This window comes from Lissotriton helveticus, chromosome 2_1 (assembly GCF_964261635.1).
Source record: "Lissotriton helveticus chromosome 2_1, aLisHel1.1, whole genome shotgun sequence".
NCBI lineage: Eukaryota > Metazoa > Chordata > Amphibia > Caudata > Salamandridae > Lissotriton > Lissotriton helveticus.
This window is the reverse complement of record NC_136059.1, coordinates 446,818,557-446,831,520: the sequence shown is the minus strand read 5'-3', so window position 1 is coordinate 446,831,520 and position 12,964 is coordinate 446,818,557.

The following is a 12,964-nucleotide window of genomic DNA, read 5'->3' as shown; positions in this document are numbered from 1 at the left end:
TTCTTTACCATAGCTAGTAACTTAAACCTCCATGTCCCCTCTTTCTACCCCTCCAGGCAGCCACCCCGTCCCTTTGCTTCCAGGGCTTTCAACCTCATTTTCTCCACTGAGAAAGTCCATGTTTCACTCTCTCTTCTATTTTAACAAACACTGTGTATGCCAACAATATCTGGACTCACAGTTAACTACTTGAGGTTGGACCTTTATGATTATCTGAACCATTTACTGGAGGAGGATGTGTCCACCTTGGTGCTGATCAGCACCACCTCTTCACTCCCTAATTTTGATTTTTGTTGGTTCTTTAGACAGCGTACAGCTGTGGGAGTCTTCTGTTTCTTTTCTGAGCCAGAATTTCTGGCATAAAAAGGATACATCCATTTGCTTGTCTATCCTTTTCCATGACACTCCTTTTATGATTCTAAAGGGTGTTAGTTACATTCACAAACACGACACATAACTACACACGCATAGCACACACACTTAGTCTGAAGATGGAGGAAGCAGGCGGCCTAAGTTTTGATGATGAGGAGGTCGACAGGATTTTAGCCACTCTCAACCCATTTGAAGGATTGAGTAACTCAGACCCAGGCCCGACCACAGGGGACTGGGATGAACTAGCCAATTTGAGAAGGACACAAATCAAGACAGCTTTACATGGTCTAATGATGACCGAGTACTTGAAAGTTAAGACAGCCCCACCCGGTTTGATAGTGAAAAATGAACCGTTCATTTTCACACACGACATGGCATTTAAAAGGATTGGTCCTTGATAAGCTGGCGCTGTACCAGGGCCTGGCTAGTCCTTATTATAAAAACAGCGACCAGACTCACCCAGGAACTTAAAATAGACATCCAGAAGCTGGAGGTCCAGATCAGGAGTTATCAAACACCAGCGGTATTAAAGAAAAGACTAGAGAAACTAAATCAAGAAATGACTGAATTCAAATTAACCCTTAAGAAGAACAAGTACAAGAAACATAAAAAAGACACTGAAGGGTTCAGCCACGAGCGCGTATATCCATACACCAAAAAGGATTATGTGTCTAGGAGCAATAGTAGCGACCAGGACACTGACCCTTCGGACACAAGTTCCAATAGCTCAGGCTCGAGTAGGAACAGCAACCCAGGAACCAGGGGAGGTGGACGTTTTTTCCACCAACCACATACACATGCAGGGAGAGGCTGGCCACCGTACCAAGCCCCCCAGGGTATATGCACTATCCTCTATCGCCACCTTACATGAACAATCAGTTCCAACAATGGAACCAACAGGCACCCCCTAACTTCAACTACTATGGTCCACCGCCTTTTTTAGGCCAGCGCCATGGTCGAAGAAGAGGCAGGAACAGAAGGGGCAACCAGGTCCACTGGAACCCCAACCCAGAGCAACCTCCACGCGTGTCAACACGCATCATGACGGCATCAACCAGCCGGGGCACCTAGTGGTCAATTTGTCTGAACTACAACTGACCGAACCACAACACCAGGTTCTGGAAAAGGGACTGGGTTTCGTACCAATAAATAAAATGGACAAGTTCAAGGTTTGCCAGGAAATGAAAGAGTTCATGCGCAAACTGAAATTAAAAGCTTTCTTTGCTAACCAAAACGACAGTTTGACTAATCAGAAGGAAACAACAGACACCGGCCTAAGGAATAGGTCCACGTTTACCCCTCCAGACTCTGCCATGCCAGTTGAGTTACTAGCTTTTGAAAAAGCTGTCATGGAGGAGTTGATGACTTTACCGGATAACAACAGTACTACATTTCAAAATACCTCACAGAGGGAAAGAGAGGCTCTGTCAGCATTAGCTAACAACCCAGAGATCGTCATAAAACCGGCCGATAAAGGCGGAGCGGTTGTCATTCAATCCCAGACCAACTATGACAGGGAGTGCCGGAAACTCCTAGATGACAGACGCAACTATGAGGTATTGAGAGAGGACCCAATGGAGGAGACCAGGATCCAAATCCTCATGATGGTTGAGGAGGCCACCGCCCACGACTGGATATCTAGTAAAGAAGCAGAATTCCTCATTAAGAAGACCCCAATTACACCGTACTTTTATACGATACCCAACATCCACAAGGAGACAGCTTACCCCCCAGGCCGACCTATAGTGTCGGGGATCGGCTCCATACTGGAACCTCTGTCTAAGTTCTCAGATGCTTTTCTAAGGCCGCTGGTACAAGCAACCAATACGTACTTGAGAGACACCAAGGCGGTACTTCAACTCATTGAAGAAATACCTTTTGACCCTGAAAATGACCTCTTATTGGGGTTGGATGTAGAAAGTCTCTACACAAGTCTACCACACCAAGAGACTCTTGAGATAATTGAGGAAGTACTTTTTGCATCACAATGGCAATACCAGACCCCCAGGCATGTGGTTCTGGAATGCATCTCTCTGGCTCTAAAGAGTAACTTTTTCATGTATGAAGGCACATATTACCTCCAGAAACATGGGACCAGCATGGGAAGCACATTTGCTCCTAGCCTGGCTGGTCTCTATGTCCACCACCTAGAGATGACCAAAATCCTGCATGCACAGAACCCCTTCCACAATCATGTGGTCACATGGAAAAGGTACATCGACGATGTGCTAGTGATCTGGAAGGGAGATATCCAATCAGTAAACAATTTCATGACCTGGTTGAACCTGCAAGATCCGTTTTTGAAATTTACACATACTGCATCCAGTGAGAACCTTGAGTTCCTAGACTTAAACATTTACCCCAAACAGGGTAGACTTCACACATGTACGCACTTCAAGCCAACTACCAAGAAGTGTCTTCTTCTCTACAACAGCTTCCACCCGAGACACCTACGGGATAATCTGCCCTACTGGCAATTCCTTCGCCTCAAGCGTAACTGCTCTGACATCACGGAGTTTAAGAACCAGGCAGTGGATCTAGAAAGGAAACTACTAAACAGAAATTATCCCACAACTATTGTTTAAAAAGGTTTCAAAAGAGCAAGGAATAACAATAGGGAGGCCCTTCTCGAGGACACAGTTCCTAAGGAACCATAGACCCGCCCCATCTGCATAACAACTTTCAACTCAAACTCTAACAGAATCATTAAAATAGTAAACAAACATTGGAGGTTTCTTGACGGGGGTTCTTTGAATTTTCCAAAACCTATGTTCTCCCATAAAAGAGGGAGAAATCTTAGAGACATATTGGTCCATAGCAGACCTAGAACCCCTGTGGAAAACGGCCCACCCAAACTAGTGGATGTGGGTGGACACCATCCTTGTGGTACCTGCACCCACTGCGAACTGACCAGTAGGAGTAGGACTATCCATTTTTCTAACGGAACAAACTGGGAACAACGGGCATTCACGAACTGCAATAGTCGTAATGTGATCTACCTCATTACTTGCCCGTGTGCAAAAGAATACATTGGAATGACATCTAGACCCGTCAAGGTACGCATAGGTGAACACCGTAGCAACGTACGTTGCAAAAAAACAACTACTAAAATGGCCACCCATTACCTCTTGATGGGACACAGTACGCAGGCAACCTTATCTTAAGTGTAAATGACACTCAACCTAGGCGCACTGTTGCTCTAGCGTGGACACACGCTAAAATAATATCAACACTCTTCAATACGTTTTCAGAATAAGTTTTAGTCAACTTTTTTCAAATGAGAATTTTCAAAACAGTATAAATAAACTCAACATGTTGTCGTTGTATAACAATCACAACACATGATTATGACAAAAATAATATTTTTTCAGAACTTCAATAACAGTTACATGAAAGTAATAACGTTTCATCTGTATATGCCCAATGCATTTCGAGCTGTGGGCAGCTCTTCGTCGGGGGCCTGAAAAGATAAAATGTGGAAGGCAATACAATCACTCAAATGTCTTTCTTTAGGCACTGAACAGAACTCATAAACAGAGAAATGAAGAACAAAACTTTGGTAAATGAAGACCTTCACCAACACCCATGTGCCTGTGTGAAAATGACACCGAAAAAACTTACTCCAAACGCGCTCCTCAGGCGCTAAATCCTTCTGTAACAACAAAATACAGACTCTGAGCTAAAATCCAGTCGAATGACTGGGCGACTATCTCCTATCCATACCAATGACAAGAAAATGTTCCACAGAAAATTCAAACAAGTAGAACCACACTTTACCTTGTCTTGAACACCAGTGTTCAAAAGAATATGCTGTAAACCCAGCGCTTCACTTTTCTGCCTGCAAATGACACGAAAACCCATGCCGGTCAGTCGGGGACCATTAACCCTCGCGAATGAAATACACATCAAAGCTGCAACGCAGCGCGCTCACCGTGTCTGTCTCAACGTGTACCGAAAAACTCCTCTCTATCTCTTGACCAAACACACTCTCCGGGAACAGTAACTGCAAAGCGGCAAACCTCGATAGTCCTTTTACCACGGAACTCCATTCTCAAAAGTAAAAATAAAAAGCGGACAACTCACTCAACTGAATCAATATTAACCCGCGCCATCTTGCAATGGGGAAATAACGGGAAAATGATGAGTGACAAAAGTAAAATGAAAAAAAGGTGAAGAAAGTGATATTAAAAGTGCCTAAAAATCAGGTCAGTCTTATGCAAATACAATATAAAGTTACATTCATCACACATGGATGCAAAAACAGAGTCATTATAAAAAGCATGAGAAATCTACTTTTTCATTGAGACCCTTAGGTTCTTGAGACGATAAAAATTTAATCCAGTGTATTTCTCTCTGGAGGAGGGATCTGTTCAGATCAACCCCCTCGTACAATTTGACTACCTCTAGAATGGAGAACCTTAGCTGGGCTATGCTGTGGTTATTGTCATTCCAATGTCTAGCTAGATTGCTTTTGGTGTTTTTATTTCTGATCGTACTCTTATGTTCAGAAATTCTTGTTTTCAATTTTCTTTCAGTTTTACCCGTGTAGATTTTGCCACACGGGCATTTGATGTAATAAATCAGGTTTTTGGTGTTACAATCACCGTTGTAATGTAGCTTGATTTCTCTTCCATTTTGCGGATGATTTAACGCATTGCCTACAATGACATTGGAACAATGTACGCAGTTTTGGCATTTCTTCATGCCTCTGTTGATCTCTTCAGGTGCCCTGATTGGGGTCATCAATAACTCTTTCAGATTTTTTGAACGTTTGTAGGCAAAAATGGGAGTGTTGTTGTATATTCCATTAAAATCAACTTCATTACTCAATAAGTTCCAATGTTTGTTTATTATTGTTTTGAGTTTGTTTGATGTTGTAGAAAATTTTGACACAAACACCTGTCTGTCTAGAAGTTTTTTGGGTTTTTGAATAAGCAAGTTCTCTCTGCTATAGGCTTTGATCCGATCTTCGGCTTTCTTCAACACCTCCTCTGGGTATCCTCTTTCTTTGTAGCGTTGCTGTTGTGAGTCTAAGTTCTTTCTACAATCATCCTCATCAGAACAGATCCTCTTGATCCTCATGTATTGAGATACTGGAAGATTATCTTTGAGATGTTGGGTGTGGAAACTTTGGTACAGTAGTGAGTTGTTGACGTCCGTCTGTTTTCTGTAAATAGTAGTGGAAATTTGTTGGTTGTCAATTTTAACTAAGACATCCAGGAAGGAGAGTTCTTTTTCACTTATAGCATGCGTGAATTCAATATGCTCTAAACATTGATTGAGTCTATCTATCTCCAATTCCAAGCTTTGTTTTGTTCCTGTCCACATCAGGAAGATGTCGTCAATGAACCTCCTGTACAAGGTTGTATGATCATTCCAGAATTTATTGTTAAACATGTGATCCGCCTCGAATTTCGCCATAAAGGTATTGGCATATGCCGGAGCCCCGGCAAATCCCATGGATGTTCCATGCAGTTGGAGAAAAAACTCAGAAGACCATCCACTACTATTTACAGAAAACAGACGGACGTCAACAACTCACTACTGTACCAAAGTTTCCAGGTGTTGAAGAAAGCCGAAGATCGGATCAAAGCCTATAGCAGAGAGAACTTGCTTATTCAAAAACCCAAAAAACTTCTAGACAGACAGGTGTTTGTGTCAAAATTTTCTACAACATCAAACAAACTCAAAACAATAATAAACAAACATTGGAACTTATTGAGTAATGAAGTTGATTTTAATGGAATATACAACAACACTCCCATTTTTGCCTACAAACGTTCAAAAAATCTGAAAGAGTTATTGATGACCCCAATCAGGGCACCTGAAGAGATCAACAGAGGCATGAAGAAATGCCAAAACTGCGTACATTGTTCCAATGTCATTGTAGGCAATGCGTTAAATCATCCGCAAAATGGAAGAGAAATCAAGCTACATTACAACGGTGATTGTAACACCAAAAACCTGATTTATTACATCAAATGCCCGTGTGGCAAAATCTACACGGGTAAAACTGAAAGAAAATTGAAAACAAGAATTTCTGAACATAAGAGTACGATCAGAAATAAAAACACCAAAAGCAATCTAGCTAGACATTGGAATGACAATAACCACAGCATAGCCCAGCTAAGGTTCTCCATTCTAGAGGTAGTCAAATTGTACGAGGGGGTTGATCTGAACAGATCCCTCCTCCAGAGAGAAATACACTGGATTAAATTTTTATCGTCTCAAGAACCTAAGGGTCTCAATGAAAAAGTAGATTTCTCATGCTTTTTATAATGACTCTGTTTTTGCATCCATGTGTGATGAATGTAACTTTATATTGTATTTGCATAAGACTGACCTGATTTTTAGGCACTTTTAATATCACTTTCTTCACCTTTTTTTCATTTTACTTTTGTCACTCATCATTTTCCCGTTATTTCCCCATTGCAAGATGGCGCGGGTTAATATTGATTCAGTTGAGTGAGTTGTCCGCTTTTTATTTTTACTTTTGAGAATGGAGTTCCGTGGTAAAAGGACTATCGAGGTTTGCCGCTTTGCAGTTACTGTTCCCGGAGAGTGTGTTTGGTCAAGAGATAGAGAGGAGTTTTTCGGTACACGTTGAGACAGACACGGTGAGCGCGCTGCGTTGCAGCTTTGATGTGTATTTCATTCGCGAGGGTTAATGGTCCCCGACTGACCGGCATGGGTTTTCGTGTCATTTGCAGGCAGAAAAGTGAAGCGCTGGGTTTACAGCATATTCTTTTGAACACTGGTGTTCAAGACAAGGTAAAGTGTGGTTCTACTTGTTTGAATTTTCTGTGGAACATTTTCTTGTCATTGGTATGGATAGGAGATAGTCGCCCAGTCATTCGACTGGATTTTAGCTCAGAGTCTGTATTTTGTTGTTACAGAAGGATTTAGCGCCTGAGGAGCGCGTTTGGAGTAAGTTTTTTCGGTGTCATTTTCACACAGGCACATGGGTGTTGGTGAAGGTCTTCATTTACCAAAGTTTTGTTCTTCATTTCTCTGTTTATGAGTTCTGTTCAGTGCCTAAAGAAAGACATTTGAGTGATTGTATTGCCTTCCACATTTTATCTTTTCAGGCCCCCGACGAAGAGCTGCCCACAGCTCGAAATGCATTGGGCATATACAGATGAAACGTTATTACTTTCATGTAACTGTTATTGAAGTTCTGAAAAAATATTATTTTTGTCATAATCATGTGTTGTGATTGTTATACAACGACAACATGTTGAGTTTATTTATACTGTTTTGAAAATTCTCATTTGAAAAAAGTTGACTAAAACTTATTCTGAAAACGTATTGAAGAGTGTTGATATTATTTTAGCGTGTGTCCACGCTAGAGCAACAGTGCGCCTAGGTTGAGTGTCATTTACACTTAAGATAAGGTTGTTTGAAGTAAGGCACGTGATAGGGCAGACGTGCTACCTAAGCTGCACGCTTTAAGTTTAAACCTGTATAAATAGGAATCATTTTGAAATAAATAAGAAATAATAGTGAGTGCTCCTCTAATTACACTAAAACACAGTACGCAGGACCTACACTGGACAGTGGTTGAGTCCTTCAAAACTGATAAGAACCTTCTGGAAAAAGAACAGCGATGGGTGTTCCGTCTGGGCACTCACATCACTGGACTTAACGATGACATACCCTCGGCGCAATTGAACCTGTAATGATCACCCCTGAGTTTGAAGCTACAAACCATGGGTCATCATTTATAGACTACCAATCATACACACAGAACGATGACAAACTATCTGCGCAACTGAGCCTTTATCGATCACCCCCGTGTTTGGAGTCACAAACCATGGGTTATCTTTTTACATTACCCACCGTACATAGCCTCATTAACAAACGGAGGGACCTCATAGCATACTTCCCACATTGTTTGGCAAGTTTGTAGAATTGTACACCCATTTTTCACCATTCCAAGATGGCGCCTATGGTCAACCTAGCCTTAGTTATCGCCAGTCACCATTCCAAGATGGCGCCCATAGTCAACCTAGCCTTAGCTATCGCCAGTCACCATTCCAAGATGGCGCCTAAAGTCAACCCAGCCTTAGTTATTGCCAGTCACCATGGTTACTTCCCCTGCTGACCAAACCCAGGTGCACGTAATTAATCAATTCAGACCAGTTTAGAGCAGTATATAAAGGGCATCCCCTTTCGTACCGGCCACAACATGGAAGCCGAGGACGAGGGAGGATGTGAGAACTATTTGTGGCCTAGTAAGTATGGCATAGCCGAGATAGGGAGTGCTGAGGACTCATTATTGTCCTGTGTGCCATAATCTCCACTACTCCAGGCACAAATCCTTGCTATTTTTAATCTCCATAGATGGAAGTTCCATTTACCCCTCATCCCTATCGGCTCATGGGACATTAACCCCTGCTTGTGACAGTATGTATCTAGCAATGTTTTGCCTCTATTTGTCAACCTGGAATCTGTGTCCCCATCTTTTTACGTGTATGTCTATGTTGTGTTTTGTGTCTATTAACAATATGTAAGTGTGTCTCTTCATCCCTTAACAAAAACCCTGGACCTAGTATTGTCATGGTCCATTATGGACATGTTTCTATGCCACTGTAAAAAATGTTTCCCATTTTAGGAGACCTATTGCGCTTTGGGATTCGCACTAACAACATTCACGTGCTCTTCCTAGTTTCTTGCAGGCCCACTATTCAGCAATACTGATAGGACTGTACACTATAGGAATTAATACATACCACATAGGTATAGATTATCTTCACCTGTATATACACATTGCACACACTGTGAATCAACATTAGTGAGTGACAGAGGGATCAGACCCCGTCCTGACGAAGAGGCGTTCTGCTTCGAAACATGTTGACGCCACTAGGAGATTAAGCTCATTGTGAAGCTTATTAGTCTCCTCTACACCTTTTTTAACGATACCAGCTTGTGACTAATAAATAGTTTTTTGCTTTCACAAAGCCAGGTATCATTTTAGATTCACTTTTCCAAACACCCCTGACCTTACCTACACTCACTCCAACTCACAAAGCACTCACAATTATTTAAGGTGCTCCAGCGTAGTCGCTAGTCGTAGCACGCCCCGTCCCGCAGCGGAACGGGAAGACCCCGATGATGAAGCATGACACCAAGGGCCCTTTTGGTGTGTGAGGGGTATTTTAACAAACACTTTGTATGCCAACAATATCTGGACTCACAGTTAACTACTTGAGGTTGGGCCATTATGATTATCTGAACCATTTACTGTGGGAGGGTGCATCCACCTTGGTGCTGATCAGCACCACCTCTTCACTCCCTAATTTTGATTTTTGCATGGTGAGGTTACAACATACTTTCTGGATCACACGAGTAACAGATGATTTTGACTTTATTCAGGAATAATGTAGATTTTTCAAGATATGTGCACCACGTGTAAGATCAGATGGGTATGTACATGTCACAACGTTTTCTGCCAGCAGTTCACTCGGGGAAAGATCTTTGTGAATCAGCTCCTTATTGTTCACATTCTCAGAAATACGCTTCTAGATTGTCATGCTGCCCGCTACAAGATGGCAATGCGTATTTCCTTCAGCAAAAAAAACGACTTGGCAGGGTAACAGATTGACTTAAATGCCATTCCTCGATTAAAATGTACGGTGGGGTGCCCTCTCATCCCACAAATACAGACATTCAGAAATGCAGAGACAGCATCCTTCAGTTTCCCAGCAGTGTGTTCTGTGCCTCTTTCCTTCCTGTTGGAATGTCGCACTGATAGGATAGCTAAAACTTACACTGTGTGGCACGAGGCCCTCATTAAACAATAGAAGTGAAATAATATGTCCCGCAGCTCCTTCCTGCTGTATTTACTCTATACATGTCACCTCCATATGCTTTAAGCAAAATAACATAACGTATCTTTTACTGAAAAACGCGTGTTTATCGTCACTTCCCAGAAATGCGTGCTTTGTTGGCACACCTGGGATATCTAATCTGCACATTCCACGGATGCTTGACATAAAACTCGAAAATGCTGTCGGGTATCTTGCTTTAAGGCACACTATTTCTTTTCTGTTTCAGCCTCATTATCTTATAAAATTTCGAATAATTGTTATTGGATTTTCACAGTACAGTTTGCCCATGTTTTAAATGTATTCTATTACATGTTCATTATACTAGGAGAGTTTCTTCTTTACCATAGCTAGTAACTTAAACCTCCATGTCCCCTCTTTCTACCCCTCCAGGGAGCCACCCCGTCCCTTTGCTTCCAGGGCTTTCAATCTCATTTTCTCCACTGAGAAAGTCCATGTTTCACTCTCTCTTCTGTGCCGGTCTCCGTGTCTCTGCGGGTGGTGTTGGAGCATGTTGGCCTAATTCTCAAAGTTTTATCGGTGAATAGTTTCCATGAGTAAAACATGCTTACCTAAACCATGAGCAACACACATCTAAGCCCTGAGTAGAGCCCAAACGGCCCTATTCACAAAGGTAAACTTAGATTTTTGTGAAAGCTTACTACTTTTCGATATTCAAAAAGGTAAACTTAAATCAAAGGTCTAACTTTGCTACTTTTCGGTATTCTCAACGGTACGTTTCTACTAGTAAAGTTAGGGGAATATTCTCAAGAATGTGTGATAATTCCTGCAAAATTAGCTTAACACAACTCTTCACATTGCAGGCTATCACGGGAAATTAATGCTGTGTTGGCGTTGTATTCACAACACGGCGGTACCATGCGATAGGCCCACGATAATGTGTCAAATGTCCGCGATAAAGTCAACGCGATGCCGCAAAAATGCGAAAGACAAATGCAAAAAAAGTTGCGATGAGGCCAATCGCGATACAAAAACCAGCGTAAACCAGCGACAAGCATGTAATTCCCACGTGTCATGCGAGAAAAGGCACCATAAAAGCAGAGTAAATAACAGTGAGATGACAATGTACGAGCACAACCCCACATCCGTGACTTAGAACAAATTACCATTGTCCCGCATCAAATAAGCATCTCCTCACAAACAGTCACAATGTACATTGACATGCAGTCTGCATGTGAATTGCGCCAATGCCGAAACATACATGGAACACACTGTGAAACCGCATCTTCCCTGCACATTGCTGAGGGACAATCAACACCTCCTGTACACATATGTGTCATGTCCATGATAAATCAATCATGTAAGCATGAACGAATGTAGAGGCAGTGACACCCACTTACATACATGTTGCCCATGTTGTGGGACTTGAGTCAGTGTGCATCCCTGCATCATGGTGGAACAAATCCGACCCCAAAATGAGCACTGAAGAGTGGGATTCCGCACTAACTGTGAAACACAGAACTGGCAGGTCATATACGGGACACCCTACACAGCCTCACTGCCCAGAGGTGACACACCCACCATCCATTAACAAATTCATAAAATTGTAAGCACTACATGTCGCACTCACACGTGTCTGAGTGATGTGCACTTACAGATGAGTGACATGCACTACCAGCGTAAACCAGCGACAAGCATGTAATTCCCACGTGTCATGCGAGAAAAGGCACCATAAAAGCAGAGTAAATAACAGTGAGATGACAATGTACGAGCACAACCCCACATCCGTGACTTAGAACAAATTACCATTGTCCCGCATCAAATAAGCATCTCCTCACAAACAGTCACAATGTACATTGACATGCAGTCTGCATGTGAATTGCGCCAATGCCGAAACATACATGGAACACACTGTGAAACCGCATCTTCCCTGCACATTGCTGAGGGACAATCAACACCTCCTGTACACATATGTGTCATGTCCATGATAAATCAATCATGTAAGCATGAACGAATGTAGAGGCAGTGACACCCACTTACATACATGTTGCCCATGTTGTGGGACTTGAGTCAGTGTGCATCCCTGCATCATGGTGGAACAAATCCGACCCCAAAATGAGCACTGAAGAGTGGGATTCCGCACTAACTGTGAAACACAGAACTGGCAGGTCATATACGGGACACCCTACACAGCCTCACTGCCCAGAGGTGACACACCCACCATCCATTAACAAATTCATAAAATTGTAAGCACTACATGTCGCACTCACACGTGTCTGAGTGATGTGCACTTACAGATGAGTGACATGCACTCAGGGAATGCATCTAGGAGTGCATTTATTTGCACATGCTGGGCCTCTGTTTATTTTGTATTGTCCCATGATTTCTAAGGATTGTCACAATGTGACGTGCTCATGAAAAGAAATTGTTAATGATGGTGTTCCTACGGGCTATTCCTGCTGCGGCTGCAGTGGGGTGTGGTCCACCTGTCTCATCTTCATCATCATTGTTCGGTGCATCCAGCACTTGCATCCATGGGGCATTGCTGCGTACACATATGTTGTGCAACACCCAACATGCAACAATCATCTTGCACAAGATGTCTGGCCTGCACAGGAGCCTTCCACCTGTGACGTCCAGGCACCTGAAACATGACTTCAATACGCCAAATGTGCATTCCACGATGGCCCTGGTGCGTTTTTGGGCCGCCTTGTACTGCCTCTGGGCCTGTGTGTTCAGGGCTGGGAGGGGTGTCATCATCCAAGCGCAGAGTGCATATCCTTGATCACCTGTGACAGTGCAGA